Here is a 15,531-nt window from a genome sequence, read left to right on the forward strand (position 1 = left end):
TCAAGGTATATGCTCAACATGATAATGCGTGTAGTAGTAATAATCGTGGCATAATAAATACACATAAGCTATGTCATATAAACCATGCAAACATAGAACATGTATACTCAACTATGATATCTCGGATAGTACGTTTGTATCTCTATTAAGCAACTCAAGAAACCTAGCAACACTAGCTCTCTAGTCTAAGCCTATAAGCAGATAATCATCATATCACTTATTGCCTACTAAAAGATTTAACTAGACTAATTGATAGTCATAGAGGATAATCCGAGTCTAGACTTATACTTGCGTCCGTCGTTAGCCCTTTGATGTAATGGTCTAAAAACCTAGGCACAACTTCGCTACGATCCCGATAGCGCCTCACTATCATCTAACCTTAAAACCGATGCCTAAAACTAATAGAATCGAGCTAGAATTCGAGAGAGAGAAGTGATAACGGTGTGAAGAAACGGCTACCTCGAGATCCTATTTATAGGCAACGATTGGACTTTATAATCAGACTTCGGAGCTTTTGATCTCTATCCACCGAACTTGTGTCCTTGATTGGACAACACACTGCTGCCAACGGAGTTCGGACCTTCCGAATTGGGGTTTGGAGCTTCCGATCTATGTCTCGTCCAGTCACCAATCAGAAAGCTCATACTTTCTTATCCAAAGGCGATCGGAAATTTTGATCTTGAGTTCGGAGCTTCCGAACTCACTCTCTGCCTCCAAAGTACAACACTGCTTCCGAACTGGTTCGGTGCTTCCAAACTGCTCTTCGGAGCTTTCGAAAATTTTTTAATAACTTGTATCCCTTGGAACCATTTCCGATCATTCCAAATCCAAATTTTAAATCCTTAAACCCACTTAGGAACCCTCAATCATGTTTTAGGAATTTGATCAACTTAATTAGGAATCGGACTACTACATTCTTCCCAACTTATGAGATTTCATTCTCGAAATACAGTCTAGGATAATCAAAACAAAACAACACTAGAAATAAGTTCTCAATACAATTAGTTAAAAATACCCTGAATTTGCAAAGGAAATTACAATCAAAACAACTCCGGGTGTTCCAAACGTATATGACTCTCTAACTCCCAAGTTGCATCTTCAGTGCCTCGAAGTTTTCACTAAACCATGACTAGAGAAATGCACTTATTCCCAAGCAACTTGTCCTTCCTTTCAAGAATCTTGAGCGGTTTCTCCATGTATGACAAATCGTTTTCTATCTGAGCCTCTGTTAGATGAAGAATGTGCAACTCATAAGAGATATGTGGAACACATTGTGAATGCTAGAGAGTACGGTGGTAACGCCAAACGGTAAGCCACATCTCCAACCTTCTCTAGTATCTCAAACGGACAAATGAATCTTGGCGCTAACTTGCCATTTAGACCAAACCTCACCACCTTCTGGAAAGGTGATACTCACAAGAAAACATGTTATCCCGCCTCAAAATGCAATGGTTTGCGCTTGGTGTTGGAATAACTGGCATGTATGTCCTGCACGGTCCTGATCCTTTTCTTGATTAATTCTTGAGAATTGACAGCAGTCTCTGTGAGATCGATAATTGGACTCTTTGTCCATTTTAATATTACTTGACCTAGTACACTTGCTAGTAGACACCGAATTAAGCGGTCAAGTTTTTTGTCGGGGACTGTTTAGTTAATATTAGGATAGATTATTTTCTTGAGACTAGATATTTTATTATTGTTAGTTATTTATTATTTATTATTAATTTTGTTGTTTCTTTCTTGTGAGTTACTTGGAGATGGATCATCGATAGGTGTTCACATGGTTTGGCCAACAATACTCGGATCCCTTCTATGCTGCTTGGGGGAGATTCAATGATTTGACGAATAGATTTCGATGCCATGATTTTTCAAACTACACTTTAGTTCAAATTTTTTATGGTGGTTTGGATGAGACAACAAGGAGTTGGGTTGATTATGGAGCTTTGTCAACTGGAAGTCATTTTTTTCACCGAGATTACGACAGTGCTATGAACTTGTTAAATGATATGGTAGATTTCGACTACCATTGGCATTGTGATCCTTCGCTGCAGGGTTGGAGTCACCAATATCCTCCACAATTCAACTCCACAAATCAAGAAGAGTGTATAGGGCATTTTGAGGATCATGTGGCTCAGTTGAAGAACATGGTGCGATGGCAGAAAGAGACAAATCAGTTCTTAGAAAGCCGCATCAAGTCTTTGAGTCTTTTGGATGAAAAAATTGCGCTTCTTAGAGAACCATTTTTTGAGATCTGCCAAGAGAATGAAGTAATTGAGCCAGAGCAAGAAGAACTATTTTTTGAAGAATATTTATGTGACGAGGATCCAAAAGTAACAGTGGAGGAGGAGGACATATTCAAGGTGAAAAATTTGACCTCGTCAATGGACTTTACATTTACACCACTTGAAGATATTTTCTTGCCATTGACGCCAACTCCACAGTATTCCATCCTCTATGAGCTTCAGCCTAGATTCGGAGTCTCCTTCCATACTAATCAGTTCATGTCGAGTATTGCTGGACCGACGAGCTTACAATGTCAATATCACGCCAAACTTGAGGGCATAGGAAATCACAACCCATATGTAGAGTCGTATGATTCCTACTATGGGCGGCAGCCGCTCTTTGATGGTTGCTTCTGCATAGTCGGGCGATAGACTATAAATTTAGCGCTAACTGGGAGGCAACCCAGTATTCTTACCTTGATTTTTAGTTACTTTTTGTTTAGATTTGTTTTTATTTTATATTTTATTTTGCTTCTTTTCCATTTCAATTTGTCGTGCCTGCCGATATACCCAGTTTGCTTCTACAGTCCCAGCGGATACTGTCAAGAAGAACGAGGATTAATCGAAAACCAAGGGAGTGTTGTTTTTGTTTTCATTTTGTTTTTGTTTGTCTTGCATGTGTGTGTTTGTTCATGCATTTTGTTCATTGTTCTGAAGCATTGAGGGAAATGCTTTGGATAAGTATGGGGGTGTGGTAATCTAGTTTTTATGTTTTTATTTTTTTTGTTGTGTTTGTGTTGCATTTGTCGTGTTTCGTGTTTGTTTGCATAGAGTTTGTTTTTGTTGTTTGCATTTGTGTTAAGTAGGATGAGTCATAATAGTCAATGATGATGAAGTTGATTTAAAAAAAATGGATTTTTGAAAAAAATTTCTCTTGATTGGACATGAGAACCGTAGGTTGTCTAGTGAATATTTTTTAAGCACGCATGTTAGACCAGTGAAGTGTAGTATTATCATTGATGATGTTCGTGTCTGTTTGACCATTGCACGACAATATCTGCTTTTGATCTTGATTTTTTTTCTTTGAGTTCTAATGATTTTCTGATATTAAACTTATGATCTTGGGCGCACCAAATATTTTTTAAAAAAAATTTGAAACAAAAATTCTTTGAAAAAATCTACTCCATCTGGGTAATGAACGAGGAATTGAAATCCTAATTACCACGTCCAAGACTAAGTTTGCGGATTCAATGTGGTTAATGCTCTATCCGGGCTATTGACAAGGGGATTGAAATTCTAATCCTATCTTAGTTATAGCTAAGTTTGAGGGTAATTATTGGGGCTTAAGAAAACCGGATGCAAAATCTGGAGGTGGGTAATCTATCTCAAGGGAGTTGTGTTTTTGTTAGAGATTGTTGGGAGGAAGGAGCACTGGATGGTGACACTCATTGATTTCTCATAGGTCACTAAGCAGTCATTGAACGGATTCTTTTGAAGTTGCATGTAGTTGGAATAACATGGCACACACACACGTTCACGCTAAACTGATGGTGTATTATGGAAAATCATGAGCATGTGGGATTTTGTTTTAGGTGGTGTTTGAACTTATCTAAGGCGGTAATTTACATGACTCGTCCTTACTTATGTTTGTGTTTGCATATTGTTTTTGCATGTCTTGCTCGAGGGCGAGCAAAGTTTAAGTATGGGGGTGTTGATAAGTGCATTTTGTATGCATTATTTTATGTCTATTTTGCATGCATTCATATGGTCTCATATTGTTTTATGTGTGTTTTTATGTGATTTATTGTTTATATGTGCATTTCACTCTCCGGGTTAATTTTGTAGGAAAATAGATTTATGAAGAATGAATTACGGAGCAGCCATGATTCAAAAATCATATTTTATTTTAGAGATATCCAAATCCGATCTCCACAGTTCAAAATGAAGTTCAAGATGTTTGAAGCTGCTGTCCAAATTTCAGGTCGATCCGACGGCTAGAACTCAAGATATGAATTTTTCAAAATCGTTGCGCGCAGCAGAAAATTGAGCTCGTTCGAGCGAGAATCTGGTGCTCGCTCGAGCGAGCGAGACAAGCCAAAATTCCTTCGGAGCAGAAATATGCTCGCTTGAGCGAGACCTGTGCTCGCTCGAGCGAGCGGAGCGTACAAAATTTGTATTTTTTGAAACTCTTGCTTCGGAAGGACACCAACTTTTGAAGACCCTTGGGCATATAAATACTAACTTAAATCATCAGAATAAGGGTTCCAGAACGCAGACAACACAAGGGAGGCGGCTACAAGGCTCGGGATAGAAGATTTATCTTTTCTTTTCTTCTTCTTTCTATTTTTGAATTATAATTTCAATTATTGAGTAGTTTTTCTTCAACCAAGACGGTGTGATTGGGCCACACAAATTCATGTAGAAAACTTGAATGTTTGTTTGGGATTTTTCAGACTTATTTTATTTTATTGATTGTTAGATTCATATTTTTCTTGTGAATAACTTGATCAATTGTTTGCTTGCATGTTAATCGGTCCTAAGTCGATAGAGGATGGATTTATTTGGATCACTTTAACAATCAACACTTGGTAAAATCGACTAGAAATAGAATATGGTTTCAGTGTGCGGTTTTAGGTGAAAACTGAATTTTCACAAATATTTAATGCACTCAAATTTGATTAGAATTATGAAAGATTAATCCGTCAATATTTGAGTAGGTTTGATTGTTCTAGAAATAGACCTTTGAACAAGTTAGGAGAATTCCCGTAATCTAAGATTAAATCTGAGTCCTGAATCGGCTACATGTTACATGATTTGTTCGGTACCTGCGTGTGTCTTGGTTGTCCCGATTTAATTATATTTATCTTTCAGTTATTTTAATTCTTATTATTCTTAGTAATTAAATTTTTATTAATTCGTTGCATCCTTCTTTATTATTTTTGTCTAGATTAAGTAAAATAATTAATTATTGAGAATTGACAGCAGTCCCTGTGGGATCGATACTTGGACTCTATGTCCACTTTAATATTACTTGACCTAGTGCACTTGCTAGTAGACACCGAATTAAGCGGTCAATCATACTTGGCCTCGGAGCTAGTATCAACATACGGGCACTACGACAACAGCTCCAAGAACTTCTGTTGGCACTCGTCTATCGACATTTTGCCCTATATCAATTTCATCATCTCGTTCGTCTTATCCTGACGCAGTACTGGAGGGAAGTAAAACTTCCTGTATGATGTACAGAACTCGGCCCAAGTAGCCACGCCTCGCTCATATATCATGGGAACAGAAGTGGACTTCCACCACTTACAGGAATTTCCTTCTAAAAGGAAGTTAACAGCCTCCATCTTCTGCTAATCAGTACACTGATAAATCTGGAAGCAAATTTCCATTACCTCTAACCAGTTCTCCGCAACCCCCGGAGTCTTCCCACCCACAAATAGCTTAGGAGCCATCTGCACAAACTTGCACATGTCAAAGCGGTTTCTGCCATCCCTGTGGTGACGGTGGCCACGATGATGATTCCTCTCCTCATTGTCTCCCCAGCGTCAACCGAAACTCACATGACATTAGTCCCCACGACCTGCCATCTATATAGGTAACATAAATTAACCTCAAAACTATTTTATTAGATCCCAAATCCCAATGCATGCTCTGATACCATAAAGTAGTGACCCGTTTCGGAATCACCAACTAATCAAAGCTTAAGCATGCAATAAATATCTTAAAGCAATAATCATTAAACTAGCAGAAACTAAAATGATAAAACTAAAAACCCCGGAGGAATACAACTGGTACTGAAATCAAGTGTAGCGAAATGTTATAAAACCCCATCGAATAACCGTACTAAAAATCCACTAATAATAACCTGGTATGATACAAATTCAACCCTGATGCAGCTCAACAACCGCTACCTCCCGGTCCGTCCAACCTAAGACATGTCCCGTAGGATGGGGTGCCCAGAACCAAAAATTGAAGATGTGAGCTAACAACGCTCAGTACGAAAGTATGAGTATACACATGCCATGAATTATAATGCAAATTAAAGGTACCTAAAACCTATCACGGTAGAAAAATCTTGCTCAAACAATAGGCGCCATGGTATGTAGAACATTGGGTTGTGGTATCAGAAGGTTCTCCCATACCATAAAAATAAGTGAATAAAAGTAACCGAACCCGAATCCAAAGAATTTATCCACAATACTCGGGGTTGAGCAACCCCTCTACTGGTAATATCAAGGTATAGGTTCAACATGATAATACGTGTAGCAGTAATAACCCTGGCATAATAAATGCACATAAGTCATGTCATATAAACTATGCAAACAGAGAACATGCATAATCAACCAGGATATCTCGGATAATACGTCTGTACCTCTATTAAGCAACTCAAGAAACCTATTAACACTGGCTCTCTAGTACAAGCCTATAAGCAGATAATCATCATATCACTTATTGCCTATTAAAAACCTTAACCAGACTAATAGCTACTCACATAAGTTAATTAGAGGCTAGACATATACTACGTCTGTCGTTAACTCTTTGATGAAATGGCCTCAAAACTTAGGCACAACTTTGTTATGATCCCAGTAGAGCCTTGCTATCGTCCGACCTTCAAACCGATGCCTAAAACTACTAGAATTGAGCTAGAAATTCAGAGAGAAAAGTGAGAAAATTATGAAGAAATTTCTTCCTCAAGCCCCTATATGTAGACAACGATCGAACCTTCCGATCCCTCGATCAAAACTTTCGATCAGACTTCGGACCTTCCGATTTTTCTACCAGAGCTTCCAATCTCTATCCATCGAACGTGTGTCCCTGATTGGACAACACGCTGCTTCTGATGGAGTTTGGAGTTCCGAACTGTGGTTTGGAGCTTTCGATATATGTCTCGTAAAGTCACCAATCAGAAAACCCATAATTTCTTATCCAAAGGCGATCGGACCTTCCGATCTTGAGTTCGGAGCTTTCAAACTCACCCTCTGCATCTGAAGTACAACGCTGATTCCGAACTAGTTCGGTGCTTCCGAACTTCTCTTAGGATCTTTCGAACTGTCCAATTAATTATTTCATTTGGAACAATTTTCGATCATTCTGAATCCGTATTTCAACTCCTTAAACCCATTTAGGAACCCTTAATCATGTTTTAGGCAGTTCATCAACTTAATTAGGAATCGGAATACTACACCAAATCCTATAAAAGTCTTGAAGATCAGTTGAATAAGGATCTCCAACTATTATGAAATTCAAAGCTATCTGTGTGATCAAGAATTCAGTCGAGCACTCTCAAAACTCTCAAGTTCATACTACTGATGTAAGGCCCGAAAATATTAATTTATTAATTATGGAATTTGAGAATTAAATTCCATATTATGGGCTAATATTGATTTAAGAATTTATGGAAATGATAGATTTAATTTCCGAGCCAAAAATATTTAATTTGAGAATTTACGGATTTTGAAAATTAAATTCCGAGAATTCTTAAATTAAAAGAATAAATATTCGATTTGAATATTTATGGAATTTAAGATTAAATTCCATATTTCGGGAATTAAAGAAGATTAATTTTGAAGATGAAACCCGATCAGGGGTTGATTTGAAAATATCAACGTTGCAATGGCTAAAATGCAAAGGGTCGGGATTATTTAATTAATCTGAATTTATTTAATTTTAATCTGAGTATAATTAATTTGGGAATATTTAGAGTTTCTATTTAAATTCTAATATTCTTAAATTATTTAGGATTGAAATTGAATTAAAAAGAGGACCGAGGACTGAATTGCAATTAATGAAGACTTGAGGGACTAAATTGCAATTATGCAATACATATCCGATTTTTAATCAGATTATCAGAATGTACACGTGCATATTTGTTAAGGAATTCAGAATTGAGAACAGAGAAAGAGCCGAGACCTTTTCTTTCTTTTGCTTTCTGATTTTCAAATCGCCGTAACTTTTGATCCGATTGTCCGATTTTGATTCCGAAAAGTGTTCTGGAATCCTTGCGACAAGGCCTTCAATTTGATGTAAGTATTTAATCATCTCGGCATGTTTTGAAGAACGAAATTTGGCAGAGATCAGTACTTTGGTATAGTTTCATGTTCATGATTTTTATGTGTTTCGTTGTCGAGACCGGATCGATGATTTATTGTTAGATGAACTTATGAGTATTTCAGCATGTATTTGAATTGTTAGCATACGATTATAGCTGCTGATATGAGGAGTATGAATGATATGAAGTGATTAGAAGTTGGTAAGAAGTTAATAATGAATTCGATAACGAGTCGGTTACCGATTTTCAATCGCTACGCCGCCGGTTGATGTTTTGACACCGTTTTGATAGCCGATGATTGAGCTGAAACATTATTTGAAATGATACTGGTGTTGTAGAACTTTTATTCTTTCATTTCAGATTGGTTTTAAAGGCTAACAATCAAGAACTTAGAATTTGAACCAAAGAAGAAGAAGTTATGATTGAAGCCGTTTTTGATGTCTTTTGATTAAGATATGTTGAAATGAGTTAAAAGCTGATGTTATAGCTTGTTATAATCCATTTTCCAGATATGGTTTGAAGCTTGATGAGCTCGAGAATGCAAACCTGGTATCAATTAAGATCAGCTAGATGGTTGAAGTTGTTCTACCTTGAAGATTGAATGTTATTTGAATGAGCAGATTTGCTATGAGTTGTTGTACTTCTTATCCATTTGTGGAACAATGCAAACTCGAGAATGAAATGTATAATATGACATCGAGAGTCAGGGATTCAATACTCGAGAATAATGCTTCTTGAGTTATCCCGAACAAATCACATACTTGTTTATGTATTTGTTCTTGAGGTAGAACTTATGTTATTGTTGATCCATCACAGGTAGTGGATCTTTATTGCTTTTGATATGATGTGATAATGTATTGAATTGATTCTATGCCAAGGTTGCGGTTAACCTTATTTTCTAGCCCGAGAATGACTACGATAGATGGATATCCATGTCAAGATCGGTTACGAATCTTGATGGCAATGAAGTGATAAGAATCAATTCTTGAGATAAGCGCGCTATATAAATTGAAGTATTGATTTGAAGTTTGAGTTGATATATGCGTTATTTTACTCTATTCTTGAGTTGACATGTTTAGAGTTGATATGAATTTATTTAACGCATTTATATGTTGATTATACTGGGAATCATATTCTCACCGGAGTTTATCCGGCTGTTTCTTTGTTTTGTATGTGTGCATGGCAACAGATGGGGCAGGAGTTATTCAAAGATGACCTTGATAGCTCGGGAGAGAGATGTAGCAAGTGTGGACTCGGGTTTAAGATAAATAATGGTATATATATAGCATCAAACTTAGCAAGAAACTTGAGACTTGAAGTTTGTTTATGCTATGTTGAATAGCTTGTAGTTTCATGCTTTTTGGGCTATTCATTGATGTAATAAATGCATGATTTGATGCTAGGGACTTAGTGTATGAATGTATGAATGTTCCCAGATGTTATATCATGTCTAACTTGATTTTATTTGAAGAATCATGCCATGGTTCCAAGTTTTGACAACAATTGATTCGGCAAAATTTTTGAAGCAGGGAGCCCGCCCGATCGCGTGAGTACGTGCGATCGAGCATGTTGAGTTCGCTCGATCGGACGAGTTCATCCGATCGAGCGAGGTGATGTTTTAATTAAAAAAAATTTTAGCCTTTGGTTTATTACTCTTAATTGTTTGATTAATTGTTTAATTAATCATTAGTTGCCTTAAGACGAGATTAGCAACCCGAGGTCCCCACAACATGTGGTATCAGAGAATAAGTTTCTTGGACTGAGATAGAAGCTGAGCGGGGTAGATTGAGTCACATGCATTTATAGTATTGCATGATTATGCATTACTCGATTTGATGATTTGATAAATTGCATGTGAGTGTGATCTATCTTTGAAATTCAACTGTCTGAATTACTGATTTGTAAATTTTTTGAATTTCTTATTGATTTTGTTATAAGATTTTTCCCGGGTGATGTAAGCACCCAGAATCGAAGAGAACAGTGTTCTTTGGGTGATGTAAGCACCCCAGACTGAACAAAATTGTATGGCCAGACTGAACAGAACTGTATTGCTCAGTTGAATGAGGTATCTTCGATTGAACAGATTAGTATATCAGCGAATAACTAGATGTTCTTGCAGGTAAAAGTTGGTTTGCAGAGCTGGATCAGTTGTGCAAATCTTTTGAATATACAGATGTATGTTGCATTAGATCGATCATATACCAACTTCGAGACCTAGCAACCAGCTGATAGCTTGTGACGAAGAAATTTTGACAGAATAGAGGTATATTGAATGTTGGTAAGTGCATAGAACAGAATTTTGTTTATAGTTCTTTGCCACAACAGATAGAAATGAAAGAAAAATATACCCTCTAGAAGCTGAATAGTTTGAATATTGAGGAATGCCTTGTTAGACTTTTCAAGCCTATTACGATTCTTTGAATTGTAAATGATGAAAAGCTCAAGATTGAGTGAATTATTTAATGGCTTGAATTCAAAGAATATGTTTGATTAACTGTTGACGATTGAAATATTTTATGAAAGATATAGCCTTGTCTAATAGAACTGAAGCTGAATGATAAGACAGAAGGAATGAAATTGTAAAGATGCTACAGTGTGTGAGATAAACACAAATTTAGCTACAATTTCTATTCCAGAACAGATATGAAGTGACTGATATGAAAGTAATTCTCTAACTCTAGCGAACCGAGATAGATTAGTTTAGTTCTGAATGCAGAGTATGTTAGAGATTAGTGCATTTATTGTGAAGGGAGATATCTCAATAAGCAGTGTAAAGAAAATTTAGGCAGATGTGTTAGAATCTGTTCGAAGAAACATAGATTCTAAGAAGATTCGAATGAAAAACAGTTCCAGAAGTATACAGAGGATCAAACGCAATTGCACTTGGAAATGAGATTTGCAGGTAACAAATTTATTTGTTTTAACCTGTTTATATTATTGGTGCAAGAGATATTTGATAGCTGAAGCTTATTATATGATCACCTCTGTATCAGAAAAGAGACTGTGTGAATTGAACTGAAGAATGGAACTATTGCTTCGATGAACTGAAACTGAACATGATTTTGTTCATATTGAAATATCTATTTATGTTGCATGATAGATGATGATGCAATAATCGAATACAGATTAGTAGAAGAATTGATGATAAAAAGCGATAAAATTAGATCAGCAAGAACATCATGTGCATATGAATATGATGTTATGATATAGAATCTCGAATTAAGATTTTGTGATTTCGGTTTGATATATGATGTTTGATTACAGAAATATGCCGAAATCAGTATATTCGATGCAATAGATATGTTCAAGATCTAAATCAGCATTGATAGGTATGCCAATGGATAGAGTTTTCAGATATATTCCAATAAGCTTCTCGACGTTAGTTTAAGTTGTGAACTGGAATTTAATTACGAATTGATGAGTTTATGAAATGAATACTTCTTTTGAGGTTTACAGAATAGATGATAATATGAAAATCAGTTACAGATGAGTCTTTTATTTGATTCTACTGAAGTTATTACATCATAAAATCATAATTTTTGAAATTCGTGATATCAATTATGAGGTTTTGATATTCGACCTCAATCGATTTGATTGACTCTTATTTTTTGTTAGAGTCTGATTGATCTACTTGTCTTGAGTTGAGATGCTAGTGAGTTGTTTTCACTTAGCAGATTGTCATTCATACTATTGTTCTTTGGATGACCTTGACTTAAGTGAGTTTTCCTGATTATGAATTTCAAGAGTTATTGATTGTTTGATGTATACATTCAGTATATTTTTATATTTTGACTCGTAACTTATAGAATTTCCAGTTCTAATTATCGGCAAAATTTTGGGTTGATGATATGATTTGCTAAGAATTGGGAAATAGAATGAAGAGACGAGATGACTGCTTGATGTATTGATTTTGAATTTATGTGCTTGAGTATCGAGATAGATACTAAAACAGTCAGAATTGCTGTAATCCAAATTAAGTGAGAATTGATTTGGAAGGATTAAAGCACATTGAGATGAGATCAAGTTATTAGAATTTAATTGAGAAATAGAAATGAAGAATGAAACAGGCATTCGATCAATTGATTCCAGATTTCTGTGTATTCTGGTTTGAATATTCAGATTGAAAGCAATTCAGAACTGTTTAGATGATGAAAGAAACACAGAAAGTAAACTGAAATGATGAGAATTCAGTAAAGAATGCTAGATTGAGATATGAATTGAAGCCTCAGATCAGAATGAATGAATTCTGTTATGATTGATTATCTGATTGTGCTTGATATTTCCGAAAAGAAATATCAGATTTTGAAGAAAATGCACAACAATGAATTTAAGGTTCATCTGATAATTGTTTTATCAGAAGATAAAGCAAATAGAAGTAACAGAATTAGTACGTTTTCGAAGTTAAACGTACAGAGAGTTTCTGATGAAGTTGAAAATCGTTGACCAGATGAGTTCAGTGATAGTTTAGAAACTCCAGAAATTGAAAAGAGATTATGATTTGAAAGAATATTTTGCGAAACTACCACGAAGAAGCAGTTTATATGATGTAAACAGGTGGTAGTTATGAACAGATTGATTGAAATTACTGTATACGATGATTTATTTGTATAATCAAATCACTGAATTGTGATTAGATTTGTTGCAAGACGAACAATAAGCCAAGAAATAATGTTTCTGATTGAAACATTGAGTTTACTATTAAATTGTAATACAGATGATTAGAAGACTTTGATTACTTTTAGAGGTAAAGGTACAACATATTATCCTTGAATTGGAAGAATAGTCAGAGAAGATGAATCGAATTTCGAGAATGAACTTTACCTGACATGATACCGATTATCAAAAGTTCTGAGTATTTTGAAATTTGTGAATACAGTATATTATTCTATGATTAATGAATAGTCCGAATAGATTAATTCGATTTTGCAGAATACATTGTATGAGATGTGAATAACAGCTATCTATTCAGATCTGTGAAGAAGAAAGAGATGATGAAATTACATGAATGATGAAAATCTATTGTCAGGATTACGACTTATCCGACAGAATGTGGTATTGATTGATTGACTGATGTTTTGAGAGTTGGTTATATGTGATTGCATTATACCATTCTTCGATTGATGGATTATCTGAGTTGATTTTCCAGATTTTGAGAATATTCTCAAAACATTAATACCTGATTCGGTATTATTTGACTTGATGTGTTGCCACTTGATGATTATAATTCCTGTAACAGCTAATGAGTCGATTTTGAGATAATGCTATGATGATATGATGAAAAGATGTGAGACCTCGTTTCTAATCAACTAATATCAGACAACAATCGATAAGTAAACAAGAAACCAATAATATTTTTTTTTTTAAAAGAAAGCTCGCGCGCCCGCGCTGACATCAGCGCGCCCGCGCCTAAGCTCCGCTAAAACCAGCGCGCCCGCGCTGATGCTGCGCAAAAACTAGCGCGCCCGTGCTCTAATCAAGAGCGCCCGCGCCCATACCTCGTAAAGAAGCCGCGCGCCCGCGCCGTCCTCTCGCCCAGAAGAGTTAGAGCACTGAAATAAACTCAATCAAAACCTAAACACTTGCATTAAAAGTATTTGACATGCCAATAACAATACAAATAAGGTTTAGGGAAGAGAAACATTCAATACGGTAGTACCTACATCGATGCTTTCTTACAAAACAAATACGAGAAGTTCGAATGACTAAACATGTTCGCAAAACATAACTAGGTTGACATGCTGATTCGACTTCTAAACGAGTCTCACTTCTATCTCTTGCTCTGGACGCTAACCAGGTCTATGCTGACTTGATCCTGCCCTTCCTGTTGCCAAGTACACATACAAAACAAAGCAACAGCCGGATAAACCGGTGAGAATGATAATCCCAGTAAAAGCAACATATCAAGTAATACAACAATAAACATGCTTTCAAGACAACAACATGATCAATAACAACGTAATGAAATGCATGTCTTTAAATCGGGATATCAAATCTGATAAACGAAGGATTGCTACTGTGCTTTTGGGATCCCGAGGATGAGATCATGTGACGACTCACCGACTCTCCCAATCGAGGTGGTGCCACATATCTCACTCCTCTAGACTTTGAGCAACCATAATGAGTATGCTAGCACTAGGCGATACGACTACGACTTAGGCCACTCAATCATAGTTCCCAAACGTCCAAACAAAAAGAGCGGTTCTGCCCGCTGAATCAACGTAGGCTCAAGATGAATACATAACAGAAACATAAAACATAAGCCACATAGTCAAAAGCAAAATCAATCAACAAGACACAAGTTCCTCATGCTAGAACAAGTGTAGATGCAATATGTGATTTGAAAAGGGAAACTCGAGAACCAACTGTCCCGAGTATGTTATCCCGCTACGATGACTGCTTTTACCTTTCAATGTCGTAGATCCAACTCCGGACAAGCTACAACAAAAGATTGTATCAACAACTATACAACCTAAACAACAAACAACGGTTCAAGGAAATCTCTTTACCGTTCTTCGTCCAACTCTCGACGAACAATGCTGCTAACACAGGGCTCGACAAACTCCAACGAATCTGTACGAATACAAGAGTTGATCAACAACCATGATCACTCACAAGCCAAAGCTTCAATCAATACAAAAATGGTTCGAAATCTCCAAAACTCAAACCGACGGCATAACGGCTATAAACTGAACAAATCGGAAACGCAGACAGCAGTTCAATACCGATATAACCTCATATCAATGCCCAAAACAACAATAACAAAGCAAACCCATCAATCTCCAAAATCCACATTTTCGAAAATGGCTTCCAAAAATCATAACAAATCCGAACGTCGCTGTAATTCAAAACCGACAGATAATAAACGATCAGAACTCCGTCAAGAACAACATACTAGAATCTAAATCGATTCTAACAACCTCCAAAAAACAAAACATATCCGATCGGAGAAATACTTACGGTATAACGGAGCTCTCGCTGCAGTGATCGCTAATCTGCCTTCAAAATTAATTTCTAACGGACGGATCGAGCTCGGACTGGATTTTGAAAGCTTGAAGAGGGTTTGAGGCGTCTCTAATGGTGGATATCGGTTTGGAGAGGAAGATGAAGACTTTTCCCAATCAATTCCAAGTGTAGATAATATATCAAAAACAATATTTGCGTTTTAGTCCCTGAAAAATCCAATTTTAGCAAAAAGGACCCTGATCAAAATCAAGTCGGCTCGTGAACTCTGTAATCTCCGATTAACTCAAATAA

This window comes from Henckelia pumila, chromosome 4 (assembly GCF_033568475.1).
Source record: "Henckelia pumila isolate YLH828 chromosome 4, ASM3356847v2, whole genome shotgun sequence".
Taxonomy (NCBI): domain Eukaryota; kingdom Viridiplantae; phylum Streptophyta; class Magnoliopsida; order Lamiales; family Gesneriaceae; genus Henckelia; species Henckelia pumila.